This window comes from Onychostoma macrolepis, chromosome 25 (assembly GCF_012432095.1).
Source record: "Onychostoma macrolepis isolate SWU-2019 chromosome 25, ASM1243209v1, whole genome shotgun sequence".
Taxonomy (NCBI): Eukaryota; Metazoa; Chordata; class Actinopteri; order Cypriniformes; family Cyprinidae; genus Onychostoma; species Onychostoma macrolepis.
In genome coordinates, this window is record NC_081179.1 from 9,500,786 (window position 1) to 9,518,157 (window position 17,372).

General features: G+C 40.8%; 1 protein-coding gene across 2 annotated transcripts in view; it reads right to left on the reverse strand.

Annotated features, from left to right (window-relative positions):
* The window catches only part of smpd3 (sphingomyelin phosphodiesterase 3), a 64,242-nt gene that overhangs the window by 45,731 nt on the left and 1,139 nt on the right, over positions 1–17,372 (reverse strand). The window contains exon 1 of one of the 2 annotated variants that reach the window (XM_058767860.1): positions 11,356–11,493. The exons of the other annotated variant lie outside the window; for it this stretch is intronic. The gene's annotated coding sequence lies outside the window, so the exon portion shown is untranslated. Of the gene's footprint in view, positions 1–11,355; positions 11,494–17,372 lie in introns of those variants that run through there. 2 annotated transcript variants of the gene reach the window in all.

Genomic DNA, 17,372 nt, shown 5'->3' on the forward strand with positions numbered 1-17,372 from the left:
CGCCCGCATCCAGCGAGTCATCGTCCCGACACTCCAACTCCCGATTAAACTCGGGGGCCATCAGGGGAATACCTCCAGCCTCCTCGGCTTCAACACGATCACCCCAGCCTCCTGCGGCCTCCCCAAAAACAGCTAAAGCACACGCTCCACAAAGCCACACGCCGCTCAAGCGTCGAACGCCGCAGTTGCCGACAGTGCGCACATGCTCATTGAGAATGCCAGCTTAGCGTGGACAATCCCCAAACACACGGGACAGTGCTCGTGAGTATCTTTACTGGACAGTGAATACCCACATGCCATAGGACAGAAGCAAGAATCTTTCTGGTGCTTAGACATCTCACTTGAAAAACAGTTAATTAGCCCTTGTTAGCGGTGTTAAACGTGAGCTAAAAATCTTTTCGTATCTGTTTCTTTTTTCTCTTTCTCTTTTTCCACAAGGATCACCACCGTGGGCTTTCTCTTGTAAAAACGTGGCGTGACGGTGTTCTCACAGCACAGTGAAGAGCTGAAGAACAAAGGGAATGACACTGGCCTTTCAGATGTGATTAGAGGTGTCTTCAGCAGATGGTGCAAGAGCGTGATATCTCATAGTCATGGGTTGTACCGAGTGAACCGACTGAATGGGAACACGGATTCATTCAGAAACTAAACACCTAGAGTTGTTGCCCTGCATCATATTTGTCAACAGTCAACTGTATGAAATGTAAGATGATAACAGGTCTGGGTGCGGGGCCAGTGTGTTAAAAATAATTTAATCGCGTTATTTTTTATAACTAATTAATTAAGTTAATGCTTTAAACTGACAGCCCTAAAATAAAGATAAATAAAATGAAACAAAACAAAATAAAATAAATAAAATGAAACAAAACAAAAATAAATGAAAAAATAAACAAAACAAAACAAAACAAATAAAATGAAATAACACAAAACAAAACGAATTGAAAAACATAAAATGAAACAGAACAAAATAAAACAAAAATTTAATTAAACAAAAAATAAATTAATAAAATGAAAAAAAAAAAAAATAATAAAATGAAATAAAATAAAATAAAATGAAACAAAACAAAATTAAATTGAACAAAACAAAACAAAACAAAACAAAACAAAACAGAATAAAACAAAACAAAATACCAATGGATTATCATATCTAAAAAGCAGAAATAATTCCACTGTATCTGTTTATAAACAGCCAATAAGGCGTTCACAAAATATTGGAATTTTTAATTGAAAATTTAAAATCCTTTCTGAATAACTATTTATATTGACAAGCCTGTTGGTAAATTTTGGAACAGGCCCCAGGCTGTTAATCGGCCAAGACAATAATCTCAAAATAGCCTGACTCTAATCTGCCTGGGTTGATATATTGGCCTATAACTACCTTGTGGTTCCTCAGTGTCTCAGTGAGTCCATCATGTGGTTTGAGACGGTCAGAGTTGATGTGTCTCGTTGAAAGCACCTGATCCTTCATGTCTTATTACATCACAGCTACAGCAGATGAACAGAACGAGACAAGCGCAGCTCAGAGCGCCAGCAGAGGACGGGAGGGGTGGAAAGGGGGCGGCATTGTCAGAGCGAACTCAAGCATACGAGAACAGAGTTGCCAGGGAAACCGCCCTAAAACCCAACCGCCAAAGGAAACAGAGGTGAGCGGTAGGTCGTATGACCATGTGGCAGGAAAAGAGAGAGAGGCGGCCCAGCAGGACAGAGATGGTGCACATGTTCTTTTGCTTTTCCTGCTGATCATAACAAGTTCTGTGACAGCATATCAGCACCTACAACACCCTCTCCTGCTGCCTGGCACCACAGCAGCCCACATTAACATCCATATGTCTCTGATGTGCAGAGCCGCTACTGGTTTATAATAGCAGGAGACCATCATGCTTAATTACACACAGACACACACGTTTGCTTTTGCCATACACACAGTGGCCTAAAAAGTATTTATAAGCCACACAAAAATCACATTACATTACAAAATGTCACAACAAATGGCAGCCCTCCTTGTTAAAATCAATGTGAAGTTTCATTTGCTTCCCACTTCACTTACATGTATTTAACAAAGCTATTCAATGAGAAAATAGTAAGGGTGGGATTTAATTTTATCCATCTGGAATTGAACGAATTGTGAAGTGAAAATATTAAATGAAACATGAGTTTGCTTAAACGACAGTGATAGTAATATTAATAATCACAGTCATTATATATTAGAATAACAAAGCGATTAATCATTCACAACAACTGGGTTTTATGTATGTACATATTTTTATTTAGCACTTTAAATTGAACACATTACACATAATGATTAATTCATTAGCATGTAAAATTACATTATTAATAATAAACCTATTATTATTACTAAGCCCTAACATGGGTTATTTTACCCATAAGAATTTCTAAGGGTGCTAATAATTGTGGCCAATGCGTACTGGAGAAAAACATTTATTTCATAAACAAAATTTTCCCCCCATTTTCAGTTGTTTTGCTTCAATGAATAATTAGATTTTTGTGAATCTATGAAAGATTAAAAGAATAAACATCGCAAATTTATTTTCACACCCTTTTTGCTCATGTTTACCAAGTGTGCCAGGACTGACCAGGATGGTGTTTAGCACATAAAATGTTATACAATACATTGCAGTTCATGAAACTCCAGAATAATTAATTATCACGTAAAATTTTAATAATAATAATTAGAATAAATAACTACTAACTCATTTGACTAAATAACTCATTTTACTCTCATTGTCAAAGATTCAATATCTAAATTAATACAAAATTATAATTTTCCTCATTGTTAAGCGATGATAAAATCTCCATGTAATTGTTATTACATAATGCTAAATAATAATAATTAAAAAAAAAAAAATTATTACATAAAAACTAACTAGGCAGTATAAATCAGACACTTGTGAATGTACAGTTTTTCCAGCAAACTCAATGTGCACCAAAATGGAAATGTACCAACAACAGCCACTAGGTCATTTGAACATTCCCCCACTAGCACACATTTCCAACCCCGACCTGCACACACGCACATCTCTTCACCAGAAAAGCCTCTCATCTGTTTCGAGGTCAGCTCATATCCTGCAGGTAATGACAGACCTCATCCCCGAGACAGGGGCCCCTGACAGAAAGAGCAGGGTGCATTAGGGTGGTTCTGAACCGACGCGCCCTCTGTAATCAACCAGCAGCCTTGGCCTTGAATGCATACACCCACAACCAGGCTGGGCTGAGAGTCTTAACTGGAGGTTCTCCCATAACCACAGCCCTAAAATAGGGATGGAGCCACAGTTAGAGAGAGCAAAAGCAAAGCATGGGTCCTAATCACACACTCCAGCTACCAATCATGTCAAACACAGTTACCTCTATCTATACAAGTGCTTCCCACAATTATTATGATTATCATTATCACACAGCTAAAGCCATCCTATATCAAAATAACATATCACTTCACCAAATGCCTGTCAATCCATTAATGGATGGATGGCTAGGTAGTGTTAAAACCAGAGCTGAGCACAGAGCCAATGTTCTATAAATGACCTACAAGGGCACACACACACAATCGTATTGCGCCGCTCTGGCAGATTAACTGAACAAAAACCAAATCCTTCTCTCTCGTTGCATTCATATTTCCCTGTGTACCAGCGCAGGACAACTAATCTCTCCATGTTAATGCAGGCTGTTCACAGAGCACTGCCAACATCAGCCAGCACACACATACACACAGGAGAGAAGTCTGCCTCAGAAATGGTAAGGTAAATATTGTTCTTCAGGCAGATTTAAAGGGACAGTTCACTTAAAAATTAAAGGCTGCCATTATTTACTCTCCCTGATGACGTTCTTTAGAGGGAGTTTTGTGTGTGTGTGTGTTTTTCCACACAGTTTTACATGCAGTTACAATAAATGGACACTGAAGATTCAAAAAGGTTGCAAAAGCACCATATTCAGCACCAGTATCTCTGAGATGTAAACAGACATGCTCACATTCACAAAACATACAACATATCTCAGCACTGTGCATATGCATATTTTTGAATCCGACTGAAAACACAGCCAGATTCTAAGGTGTACATGGCTCAGATCTTGCTGTTAAACAGATTATTTAAAGGGACAGTCAAATAAAACAGTTTTGGGGTTGATTTCCAAAATATTTTTTGTCCAGTATACTATGGAAGTCAATGGGACCAAAATTCATTTGCTGACCAACGTTTGGTCATGAGTGCAAATAAATACAAATTTTGGTAAACTGTCCCTTCAAGATCTATACCACCCCTTTCAATCTGAATGAAATTTAATTTGAATCAAGCTAATTCGGATTGACTGATTGACTTTTTAGTCAGATTGAGCCATAAATCTGATTATTAATAGATTCATAGGGTTGCATGTCAACATATAGGAGGTAGTGAGTTGAATTAGAGAACCAAATCAATCAATGAATCAATCAATCCAATTTGTTTTGTGACTCAAACCACCTCATTTATGATTTGTTAATGAATCATTGATTTTGCTGTGTTCCTTGCAGAGTACTATGGGCATGGAATAAGAATGGCATGGATTATCACGAGTCATATGGACCAAGTTTATGATTGTTCAAATCAGCTGATTCAGCTGATTCAAATGAGCAATTCACTGAATCAGACATTACTGCTTGGATATAAGTTTGAATTTTGATGCTTTCCTCGTATAGAACAATCAGAATGGCTTGGGATGTTGAACACAAATCTTATGAACCATGTTTATAATACTTTTATGATGTTTATGAAACAGAAATCAGTGTTTCCCCTAGGTTTTCGGATTGGGGGGGGTTCTGCTTTTTTCTGTTTAAATTTTTCTGGAATCCTTTTTAATGGTTAATTAATTAAAATCATGAAACTTAAACAATTTAACATCAATTTATTAAACGTTTAACAAAAATTACATGTTTAGGGCCCTATGAAATGTTTTATTTTTTCCAACCTTATGTTTTATTGTTACCAAATTCTGTGTTTTAGCATGTCTAATTATTTGAAAGCATAAAAACAATTTTCATTTATTCCTACAGTGCCCTATGATTTTTTTCCCTCAGAAATTCTGTGTTGTGTGTTTCATTTTTTTAAGGCATAAAACATTCATTTAATTTATCTTTTAATTAATGAAAATTAAACTAATTATTTTTTTGGAAAATAAAGGGGATTTAATATTACAATTAAAAACATCAAAGAAACATTGTATGATTATCCCTTAAAAATAAGGTTTTAATAATTTTAGTAGTAGCCTATTACATAGATTCTACTGAACAATAGTAATGTAGGCTATTTCTGCCACAATGACTTCAAGGTAAACCAAACTTTTATTTTGACGGGTTGCCGTGAATACCTTTACATTTCTGTGTGTATATGATACGAAGATAGTTTTACTCAAATGAAACGGTCAAATGCTCATGAAGTGACTCTCAGACAGGATGACCATACGGGCCATTTGGGACGCACACTTGCCAGGATTTCTATATTGCCTAAAATATCCAGGTTTTGGCTGTTTGCACTGTGCAGATCGATCCTTGTATGTCATTATTTCATGAGAGCTATAGAGAGCAGAGCACACGGCTCCTTATGCTTTCAAATCGCTCTCGTGGTACTTTGTTGTCATACAAAAATCGGTGCGCAGCTTCAAATCGAACGAACAAACAAACATGTGCACGTATTTACATCGCTTTGATCATTCTCACCTTCTCACGCACCATGATTGGTCGATTATGTACATGTTATTGGTCAAACTACTTTGGATGTTTTAGGCAATATAAAAATCCTGGCCAGGACGTGTCCCGTATAAATGGCACATATGGCCACCCTACTCTCAGAGCAGTTCTGGAGATGTTGTTCATGTATTTATGTCCTCATTTAGTGAGACAGCAGACGTTAATATCACCAGAAGAGTCACGCCAGAGTAGTAAACAAAACCGCGCGTCTGCGCCATTCATTAACACAGAGACATGCATAATTCATATTTAAATAGTCGTTTCGCGGCTTAATATTTACAAAGAATAGTGGGAGTGAGTGTGCTCATTTGTGTGTGCACACACGTTTGTGTGTGTGCACGCATCGGGGCGGAACACCGCTGTGCGCGATTTCAGAGAGCGCGACCATATAACGTAGAGACAGAAATGACATGTCGTCGTGTATATAAGATAAATAACATAAGGCTATTTAGTTTGTTTAACCCTTAAAGACCTAGAACATTTTTGGGGCACCTGACACGCCTGTACTTTTCTTACTTTGACCTATTCTAGTAGTCAGCATTAAGTGCCATATATCATTATAAACAGGAGAACTTGAAGTTTCAGTCTAGCTAATTTAAAGTCCCAATTTTCCATTTGTTTTCTCTAAGAATTAATGAATTTCCAGAATTTTAAGAAAAACGCAAACAATAATTCGGTGTTTTTTTACTGTGTACTCAAACAAATACTCCTTAAGTTTGGATTTCTTTCTTTAGAAAGTTGTATCTGTGTGTTTTACTCTTCCAAATAATTTTATATATATATATATATATATATATATATATATAAAACATTCCCCAAGCAAGTTACAGCCATTTATTACAATATTGTTATAGGCGCTTTTCAATTAAAAACATAAATTCCAGCGCTTTTTCATCCTTGCTTTTGGTTTGTTTTATGCCAAAGTGCTCTCTCCTTTGTTTTTCTGGGCTTTTTCAGAGAGTGCTCTCATGCAAATGTGTTATTGTGTGTTTGTTTTCATGCATGCACGAAACACTTTACTTTCACTTTGCGTTTGGTCCGATTTCCAAAGAAACTCACTAAACAATGGTTCAAAAGACAAAAACCTATGTTTATTGGTTGAATATGTGACAGTTTGAACCAGTCTGGGCACGGGGGTGGGTCTAAGTGTCAACAATCGTTCCTGTTTGGCACAGAGGAACGAAATGCATTGGTTTCTTCTGACCAATCAATGTGATGACGTAATCACGTACGCTACGGAGCCTCTGAATATCCAAACAAGACAAAATCTCTGCTTTCCGACACTTTATAAACCATTCAGATAGGATTAGCGGTTCAAAAATTATTAAACATTTAAGAACAATAGTTATTTTTAGCCGTATTTGGCTGTCTTGGTCTTTGAGGGTTAATAAAAGAACAAGGTTCTATAGGAAATTTAACTTTAAATGACTTCTGTTCTGATCTGGCGTTATGGAGAAAATAAAATTAAATAAAATTAACTTGACCTTCAAGGGGGGAAGGGGTGCCGTTGGGGGGGCGGAGCGCCCCCCTAATATAATGGCAGGGGAAACACTGGAAATACATAAATATGTACCAGCATCAGCCATTAGGGGTATCATCCTTTAAAATCACATTTGATTATTTGTGAATGAATCATTTGGACTAGTTTTGTAAATCAAATCAGCCGACTCAACTGAGCGATTAATTGCATCAGACATTACTGCTTTATTATCAGCTTGAATGTTTCTTTGTTTCACCCATAATGCTATCATATGGCTTCAGAATGACTGGTAACATAGTGCACGAGTCATACGAACCATGTTTATGATACTTTTATGAATTGTTTGCATCCTAAATAAAACTTTCAAGCCTCAGTGCCCTTTCACTGTAATTTTACAGAAAGGAGCAACCAACGCAGTCTTCAGAGTATCTCCTTTTGTGAGAAAGAACGTCATATAGGTTTAGAGTAGTGAGTAAATGATGACAAAGTTGCAATTTCTAGATGAACTATCCCTTTAAAACCATGTCTAAAAAAGATTTCAAGCATGTATTTTTGAATATATTTGTCTACAAATTTTCCATGTGCAAACATTGCTTTTACCCCTCACAGCATGAGAAAACAGGAGCAAACCTCACACAGAATGGATTCACTGTTCCTGCCGTGTCATTCAGCACTCAAAAACATCCTTGAAATTCAGCACAGTGAATGAGCCTGAACAAGCTGTGCCCAAAACTCTCTCACACACACACACAAGCACCCTTGTGCTATACCTGCCCTATTTCTGGCCCAGCACTCCCCTAGTATAACATCTGTTGACCTGTAGAAAAACTAAAGACCTGTCCTAAAAATAGACTGCCACGTCACGATCACAATCCACCCTGCTGCTACATGGATTGCTGTTGACGGATTCCGCGTTTCCATTTACAGTCGAGATTGAGGAAAATAACACGATGTGCTATATTCTGCACTTAAATTCTCACTGTCCTACACCATATTCTTATTCTTGGGTAAGAAGTAGTGTGGTGTGGGCGGGTATGGTTTTGAGGGTACATTTATGGCCATATGCAAGTGCGAGAAAATGAAGGTTACAGACTATAAATGTGCATATGCATATGATTTACATGAAACAATAGCCAATTACAGTTAAACTAGTCTGGTTCTTCTCCATCTTGTTTTGTTAATACAAATAGTCTCACACAAAACTCTTGCATACAACTCAAAAGATTTTACGGCATGATCCGTGCAAACTTTGGCAAATTCAGCAACTAGTTGTTCACGAACACATGCCATCTGACACAAGATCTGAGCAAATCCAGCCCATGTTGCTGAATCATAACCACTCCAGAGCTGCCAGGGAGACAGTAGTCACACTTTACATTCACGATCAAGCTAAAACACAAAATAAAAGAGTAATAAAAAAAACAGATGGAGACAATCTATATATGGATGATTCTTCAATTAGAGGAACTGTCCCCTAGGATGGATTTAGAAGAAAACAATCATTTTAGTTTTAACGGATAGGTTATAATAGAATGCAACAGTTGGTTAGTTAGAAATCGGTTAATTTTGAGCTTTATCATTAAAATAAAAAATAGAAATGCATTGTTTTTCATCAAAATTGTATTGTGCAAAGAACTACAGCATTGCAAATGAATGTCGTAATTGAAGTAAATGTAGGTAGCTTTTAACCTGAAATTCTGCTGTTAAATATGATTATTTAAAAAATGGCTTCAGCAAAAGCACATTCCATCGATTAACAATCTCATAGCTCACAGTAAGTCTGTCTTCAGTGGTTTAGAAGTTATCTTAAAAAATCAATTCCCCTATGGAGAAAATGAATGGGATTTTTGCTTCCGGAAAAACTTAAAAAGCCTATCTAAATCTAAAAATATTTATGCATCCAACTTTCTCCAAAAAGGGCAAACATCTCAGTCCACATCATCAAAAAATATACCAAAATCCAACTGAAGATTGACCAGGATGTGACAAAGGTATTTAAGCACATGAAACAGTTTTTCCAACTAGTCAAAAGTGCCCCTAATTGAAGAATCACCCACATGCTGTATGGTTTACACAATGCTAAAGTGCAAACAAGAGAACTGAAGAGTGGAACTGAACTTTTAAGAATTACATTATGTCATTCAGGAGAGTATCTATTTATTTTGTGGCTTCTACTGAAGCACATCCTGCTCAGGCAGATTAAATGTATCATGCTTTTCAGCTCTTAAGAAGCATATTAGGATGACACAAGCTCCTCTCAGCTGTTCCTCTAATGGTTTCGGCATAATTACTGAGTGTATGGCTATCTGCCCGAGAAACCCACGTGAGCACTTCCTTATGGCCGTTTTGGCACACTGACCAGAGTATTTGACATGAACCGGTGTTGTCTGATGTCCTGAGCTTGTCTTGCATTCAGATAATGTGCACTAATGAAGAAACTTCAGCAAATCCAGTGAGAAAATGACCCGCTGTGTCGGATTAGCACTGCGTCATCACTAATTTCAATACAGTGACCACATTTCCCTCGCCCACTGTCGTGACTTGGCCTAATGCCTATCTTGAGAGGCTCTCTAAAGACCAGAGGAAAAATGGCTTGCTATAAATCTGGAAACAACATGGGAGGTTTAATGGCTAAGCCAAAGTGATCTACCAATAATGATGCTTAACATCACGCAGGTGGGGAAACTAAATAGTGCTTTAGTGAGTAGCGCACGTTAAAGGTACAATTTGGCTAAAAATTAAAATTCTGACTTTATTTATTTACTCTAACGTAGTTCCAAACCCATACAAAAATCAAAATGGCTTTGAAGACTTGCAATATAGAGCACAAGTCATATAGACTATTTGTATTGCATTTGAGTGGAAAAAAATAACATGCATTCTTCAAAAATTATCTTTTTTTTTTTGTGCTCCATGGAAATAAAGAAAATCAAACAGGTTTGAAACCACATGAGGCGAGTAAATCATGTCTGAATGTATTTGAATTGTATATAAAATATCCATCAATTAGGACTATACAGTTTTAACATAAACAAGCTAATAAACTTACTGTGATGCATATTTGTCAGTCATACAAGATCTGCACTCAAAAAAATAATAATAATTATTATTATTACTACTTGCATCTATTTGATGTATAAAGAATTTTTATAAATATATTTTGGATATCATTTTCAAAATGCATTCATTAAAATCGCTTAGAATCAGCAAAAATACATTGATTGTGAAAACAATTACATTTATTCAGTTAAAAAGTATAAACATTCAGCATTCAATTAAATATAAATATAAACACATTCAGTTTATTATACTAGAAAGCTTACCCATTTCATTTATATATGACTGACAAATACGCACAAGTTTATTTGTTTGTTTACACTAAAACTGTATGATCTGAATGCAGTTTAAATATATAAATCTTAAATTTATGTCTGAATATTTTTTTAATGTATCATGCATTTGTAGGTCATTACAGTCTGTGGAAGTAGAGATGGGAAGCTTGGTCAGAATCTCACACCAACAAGAATATGTTTTTCAACACTGCAACTATCAGTCCTTTGTCATTTAGAATAATACACCTTTGTTTTAACCGGTAACGTGCATAAAGAAGAACTAGACAAACAGGGTTAATAAAACACAGACGCTGTGGCTGCCACACCTTGATCTGTGGTTTAAAATTAAACACTAAATAACATCCTTACACTACATTACTCAATTCTATACAGTCTCATTTGAAAGTATGCATATACTAAGTAGGTGCTGTAAAGCATACCAGTCTCTAAATGCATGCCTTGCCACAAACTGATGGCTGATGGGGGCAACTGCATTTCTCAGAAGGAAGCAGTGCTCTCTGGATAAGTGATCAACCATACGAGTCTAACACAGCCTCATGCACATGCAAATATTATTCAAATCGCATCCCTCCAATAGTGCCACGAAATTAAGGCTTTAAAGCCAGAGGAAGAGCATTTCTGTGAAACAAATCATCAATAAACAGTCTAACAGTTAAACAGAACAAACCCCTTCCAGGCGCACAAAGAAGCGTGGTAGATGATGCTGATACACTCACAGGCAAAGCCGTTTCAGCTCGCGCCGTAACTTTCCTTTTAAACCTGTCGAATGGGGGATTTTCAGTACTCACAGTTCAGTAGTCTAACAGGTGAGTGTCTCCTTTTGCGCTATTTCCGTGCCAGTTTCCAGATATCTGATTTCCCTCGCCGTGGTCCGCCTCTCCGCCCCGCGATGCAACTGCTGACGACGACGCTGAGTTTCTTTCCAGCACCAGCGCGCTTTGAACAGCTCCACTGACGTCACTCCCCGCGAAGCTAGCCGACGCCACGCCCATCAGGCTCTGATCCGCCGAGACCCCACCCAACACACATACTGTTCCGATTCATCTGCACGATTCGAATCTTTTGAATCAATCGGTTCACTACATGATTTGTTCAGTTTGTTCAATTCTGACTAGCATAGGGGCCAACTGTTACTAATGGACCCTTTTCACAAAACTGTAATGACGCGTTTCAGTGGTCATCAGCATGTAAATCCTCTAAAGTTTTTTGTATTTAGATTTTTTTTTTTCAAATGTATGTACATTTATAACTCTGTGCTTTGTGTTATAGTCATATCACTTTTGCATCAAATTACAAAAACGAGTTAACGCTAATGCGAGGGTATTGCTAATGCAGCGTCTATGGGAGTGACATTGTTCTCTCCTCTGACTGCTGTTATCAGTCTCACTCAATTTTTTTTTTTTTTTTTTGAAAGTTGTGAAAATACTGTCGTGGAGTTTTTCTTCTGCTGTTTGAAAAATATATATTTTTGTGGAAGCCTACTCTCCCACTGCTCTCAAAGTTATCCCAACTATGACGACTTCCGCTGCTGAGAAACCCGGAAATGTGAAAAACGGGCACTAATCCCTTCAAACGGTTTACCCTCCGGAGTGAGAGTTTCGAAGGGTTGAAGGGTGTAGGGGACCAAACAACTGTTTCTTGAAGTGCTCTTCTGCATCATCATCCCGTGCCCACACGGAGGCGCCATCATCATGGAAAGCATCTGTGCAAAGGATCATGGGGGCCCGAAGTGTCCATCAGTTGTACCCTTCGAAATCGAAACCCATTCCGAAGGGCCCTTTGAAGTGGCTAGTTTTGAGCACTTCGGTTTGGAACGACCTTTCAATATGGCGGCCATGATTGTTTTCACTCCAAAGTGCCCTTCGGAGGGCGATATATCCCATTTGGAACGCACCGTTATATGAAAAATAAGCATGTGTTAGTCACGAATCCTGTCCATGGTCTTCCATCCACTTGCCACCAGAGGTCGCTCTTCGGTTACATTGACGTTACATTCACACTACACAGACTGTTACATGTCACACATTTTCAGTGATGGGATTAATCAACCACTATAGTCTAAGCTTAGATGCGAGGGTCCGCATTCGTCACTCAGTCAGTTTTTGGACTATGCTCTGTTGTCAGTCGGTTCCTCATTTACCGTGGGTGTCGCGGAGGAGGAACGCGACATCGCATCTGTGCTGATAATGGTGGCCGCGGCGTTTAGTCAATCGCTGGCTCTGGGACATTCGTCTGTGAACTCTCTGTCTGTCCCGTTACGGTCAAGGAGACCGTCTGTGACCTCTTAATTTGTCCTGTCACAGTCAAGGAGACTGTAAGTGAACTTCCAGCCTGTCCTGTCACAGACAGAAAGGCTGCCCCTGAACTCTCGTTCTGTCCTGAGCCGGCCACGGAGGCCAACGATGAACTCTTGTTCTGTCCTGACCTGGCCATGGAGGCCAATTATGAACTTTTGTCTTGTTCTGACCCAGCTGAAGAAGCTGCCTTTAGACTCTCAGCCTTATCTGTCACAGACGAGGAGGCTGTTTGTGAACACTCTGTCTTGCCAGTCACAGTCAATTAATCTAAATATGAACTCTCTACCTGTGTTGTCTCCAAAAATATGTCTATAGAATCATCCGTCTTGCCAATCCCAGTCAGTGAGTCAAATTATAAGATGTCATCTTACTCAGTCTCTCCAAGTGTGCCAACTGTTGAACTGTCTTCAGTTTCTGTCAAGAGGTCAGGTCAGGTGATGTTTGCAGAGGTGTCTCATACTAAAACATCTGTTGTACCAGCTTCAGTCAGTGAATCCTGTCACTGACATGGAGACCGCTCATGAACTGTCAACATGTTTTGTTACCCAAAAGGTGTCTAACTCCGAATCATCTGTTCCACCAGTTTAAGTCAGTGATTCGAATTATGAGTTATCTGTCTGTTCATTTCTCCCAAGTGTATCTGAGTTTGAACCATCTGCTTCACCAGTTCTAGTCAGTGAGGCTAATGGTGAAATGTCTACCTGTCCAAGTGTGTCTGATTGTGATCTATCTGCCTTGTCATTCTTTGTTCGTGAGTTAATGTATGAACTATCTGCCGATCCCACTACAATCTATGCCAATAATTATGAACGGTCAGCCAAATCTGTCATAACCAAGAAGACTGTCACGGAACCCACTATGTTGCCTTCATTGGTCCTTGGGGCCATAAATGCTCTGTTTGTCTCGTGTGTCTCAGTGTTCCCTAGGTCTCAGTCCCTGCCATGGTCTTCTGCTCCAGCCTGGTGGTATTCTGTCCCGCTCTGGTGGTCTTCTGCTCCGTCTCCAGCCTGGTGGTCTTCTGTCCTGCTCTGGTGGTCTTCTGTCCCACTCTGGTGGTCTTCTGCTCCGTCTGCTCCAGCCTGGTGGTCTTCTCTTCTGTCCTGCGCTGGTGGTCTTCTACTCTGTCTGCTCCAGCCTGGTGGTCTTCTGTCCTGCTCTGGTGGTCTTCTGCTCCGTCTCCAGCCTGGTGGTCTTCTGCTCCGTCTGCTCCAGCCTGGTGGTCTTTTGTCCTGCTCTGGTGGTCTTCTGTCCTGCTCTGGTGGTCTTCTGTCCCGCTCTGGTGGTGGTCTTCTGCTCCGTCTGCTCCAGCCTGGTGGTCTTCTGTCCTGCTCTGGTGGTGGTCTTCTGCTCCGTCTGCTCCAGCCTGGTGGTCTTCTGTCCTGCTCTGGTGGTCTTCTGTCCCGCTCTGGTGGTCTTCTGCTCCGTCTCCAGCCTGGTGGTCTTCTGTCCCGCTCTGGTGGTCTTCTGCTCCGTCTGCTCCAGCCTGGTGGTCTTCTCTTCTGTCCTGCTCTGGTGGTCTTCTGTCCTGCTCTGGTGGTCTTCTGTCCCGCTCTGGGGGTGGTCTTCTGCTCCGTCTGCTCCAGCCTGGTGGTCTTCTGTCCTGCTCTGGTGGTGGTCTTCTGCTCCGTCTGCTCCAGCCTGGTGGTCTTCTGTCCTGCTCTGGTGGTCTTCTGTCCCGCTCTGGTGGTCTTCTGCTCCATCTCCAGCCTGGTGGTCTTCTACTCCGTCTGCTCCAGCCTGGTGGTCTTCTGTCCTGCTCTGGTGGTCTTCTGTCCCACGCTGGTGGTCTTCTGCTCCGTCTGCTCCAGCCTGGTGGTCTTCTGTCCTGCTCTGGTGGTCTTCTGTCCCGCTCTGGTGGTCTTCTGCTCCATCTGCTCCAGCCTGGTGGTCTTCTGTCCTGCTCTGGTGGTCTTCTGTCCCGCTCTGGTGGTCTTCTGCTCCATCTCCAGCCTGGTGGTCTTCTGTCCTGCTCTGGTGGTCTTCTACTCCGTCTGCTCCAGCCTGGTGGTCTTCTGTCCTGCTCTGGTGGCCTTCTGTCCCGTGCTGGTGGTCTTCTACTCCGTCTGCTCCAGCCTGGTGGTCTTCTGTCCTGCTCTGGTGGTCTTCTGTCCTGCTCTGGTGGTCTTCTGTCCCGCTCTGGTGGTCTTCTGCTCCATCTGCTCCAGCCTGGTGGTCTTCTGTCCTGCTCTGGTGGTCTTCTGTCCCACGCTGGTGGTCTTCTGCTCCATCTGCTCCAGCCTGGTGGTCTTCTGTCCTGCTCTGGTGGTCTTCTGTCCCACGCTGGTGGTCTTCTGCTCCGCCTGCTCCAGCCTGGTGGTCTTCTGTCCTGCTCTGGTGGTGGTCTTCTGCTCCTGCTCCAGCCTGGTGGTCTTCTGTCCTGCTCTGGTGGTCTTCTGTCCCGCTCTGGTGGTCTTCTGCTCCATCTCCAGCCTGGTGGTCTTCTACTCCGTCTGCTCCAGCCTGGTGGTCTTCTGTCCTGCTCTGGTGGTCTTCTGTCCCACGCTGGTGGTCTTCTGCTCCGTCTGCTCCAGCCTGGTGGTCTTCTGTCCTGCTCTGGTGGTCTTCTGTCCCGCTCTGGTGGTCTTCTGCTCCATCTGCTCCAGCCTGGTGGTCTTCTGTCCTGCTCTGGTGGTCTTCTGTCCCGCTCTGGTGGTCTTCTGCTCCATCTCCAGCCTGGTGGTCTTCTGTCCTGCTCTGGTGGTCTTCTACTCCGTCTGCTCCAGCCTGGTGGTCTTCTGTCCTGCTCTGGTGGCCTTCTGTCCCGTGCTGGTGGTCTTCTACTCCGTCTGCTCCAGCCTGGTGGTCTTCTGTCCTGCTCTGGTGGTCTTCTGTCCTGCTCTGGTGGTCTTCTGTCCCGCTCTGGTGGTCTTCTGCTCCATCTGCTCCAGCCTGGTGGTCTTCTGTCCTGCTCTGGTGGTCTTCTGTCCCACGCTGGTGGTCTTCTGCTCCATCTGCTCCAGCCTGGTGGTCTTCTGTCCTGCTCTGGTGGTCTTCTGTCCCTCGCTGGTGGTCTTCTACTACGTCTGCTCCAGCCTGGTGGTCTTCTGTCCCGCTCCTATGTCACGAATCCTGTCCATGGTCTTCCATCTACTTGCCACCAGAGGTCGCTCTTCCGTTACATTGACTCTCACACTACACAGACTGTTACATGTCACTCTGTACTAAAGTTCCTATCATCCATTGCACTGATTTCACACACACACACACACACACACACACACACACACACACAGCTGTAACCAATCACACGCTCAACTGAAAGCTATTACACAAACTATAATACACCCACTCAGATCTTGCTCAAGTCTCCAAGTATTGTTTAGCGTATATAACTCTATAGCGATAGTTACTCTACGGAGCCAGTTCTAGTTACCATAGTTTAGTCATAGTCTAGCCTTGCCTGTTTCCCCATGTGCTTATTCTCGCCTGTGTATTTCGGATCACCCCTTTCGTCTTGCCGTTCGGGCTCTGTTTGCCCCTGCCTGGATTATTGCTGTGTACCTGGATTATCTCTCTTTTCCTTGCCCTGTTGGATACTGTTTGCAGATTGAAGACCCACGCTAGTCCTAGGAATACTCTTTGTCTTGCCTCATCTATGTCTGTTTGCTGTGTATCGACCCATGCTCATTTCTGACCATGCTAATGAATAAAGCTCTGCAGATGGATCTGCACATCTCATGTTCTGATCACTCCGTAACAGTGTTAATGGGTCAGTGACAAAAAGGGGTTGGCAAGATGAGAAATTCAAAAATATTTTAAAAACTTGTTTTTAAAGCATGCATCGGGTCTTTTAAAATGTACACAGCGTGTTTATGTTGATTTTATGTAATTAAAAATTACAAAGTTAAGACTGAATGTACATGAAAATGTCAAATGGTGTAACCTCCAAAGAATGAGAAATATTAAATATTTTATCCGCCTAAATGGCATGTAAGCTTACTCATAGAAATAAATACATCATTTTAAAATGTCACACGAAAATAGATTTTATTAGAGTTATCTCTAAATGTAAATTTTAATGCGTTTTTGCAATATTTAGCAGGACATATGCTGAAAACACCTCTGTTTTCTAAATAATCTTTGACAAATGATGTAAAAAAAAAAAAAAAAAAAAACATATTATTATACTAAACTAGATGATTACGTTTTATTCCACATTAATTTTCTTGTACATAATTATATTTTTTATGAAAAAATACTGGTTACGCCAATTGACAAAAACCAGTTACACCACCTGACCATGTTGCTTCTACAGCCAAAGGCCATTGTTTGTTGAAGAAATTGACACTGACAATCAAGCATGACTGTCAACAAGTTCAGCTGAAGTGCTTTTTTTTTCAATGCTAAAAAAATCTAGCAACACAAAATTATCATAGTGATGAAAAGTGAGCTCGTGTCTCATATTGTAATTACAGTTAAGAAACAATATCTGACAAGAAGTCATCATAGTGATGAACAGTGAACTCATCTCATATTGTAGTTACAGTTAAGAAACAATATCTGACAAG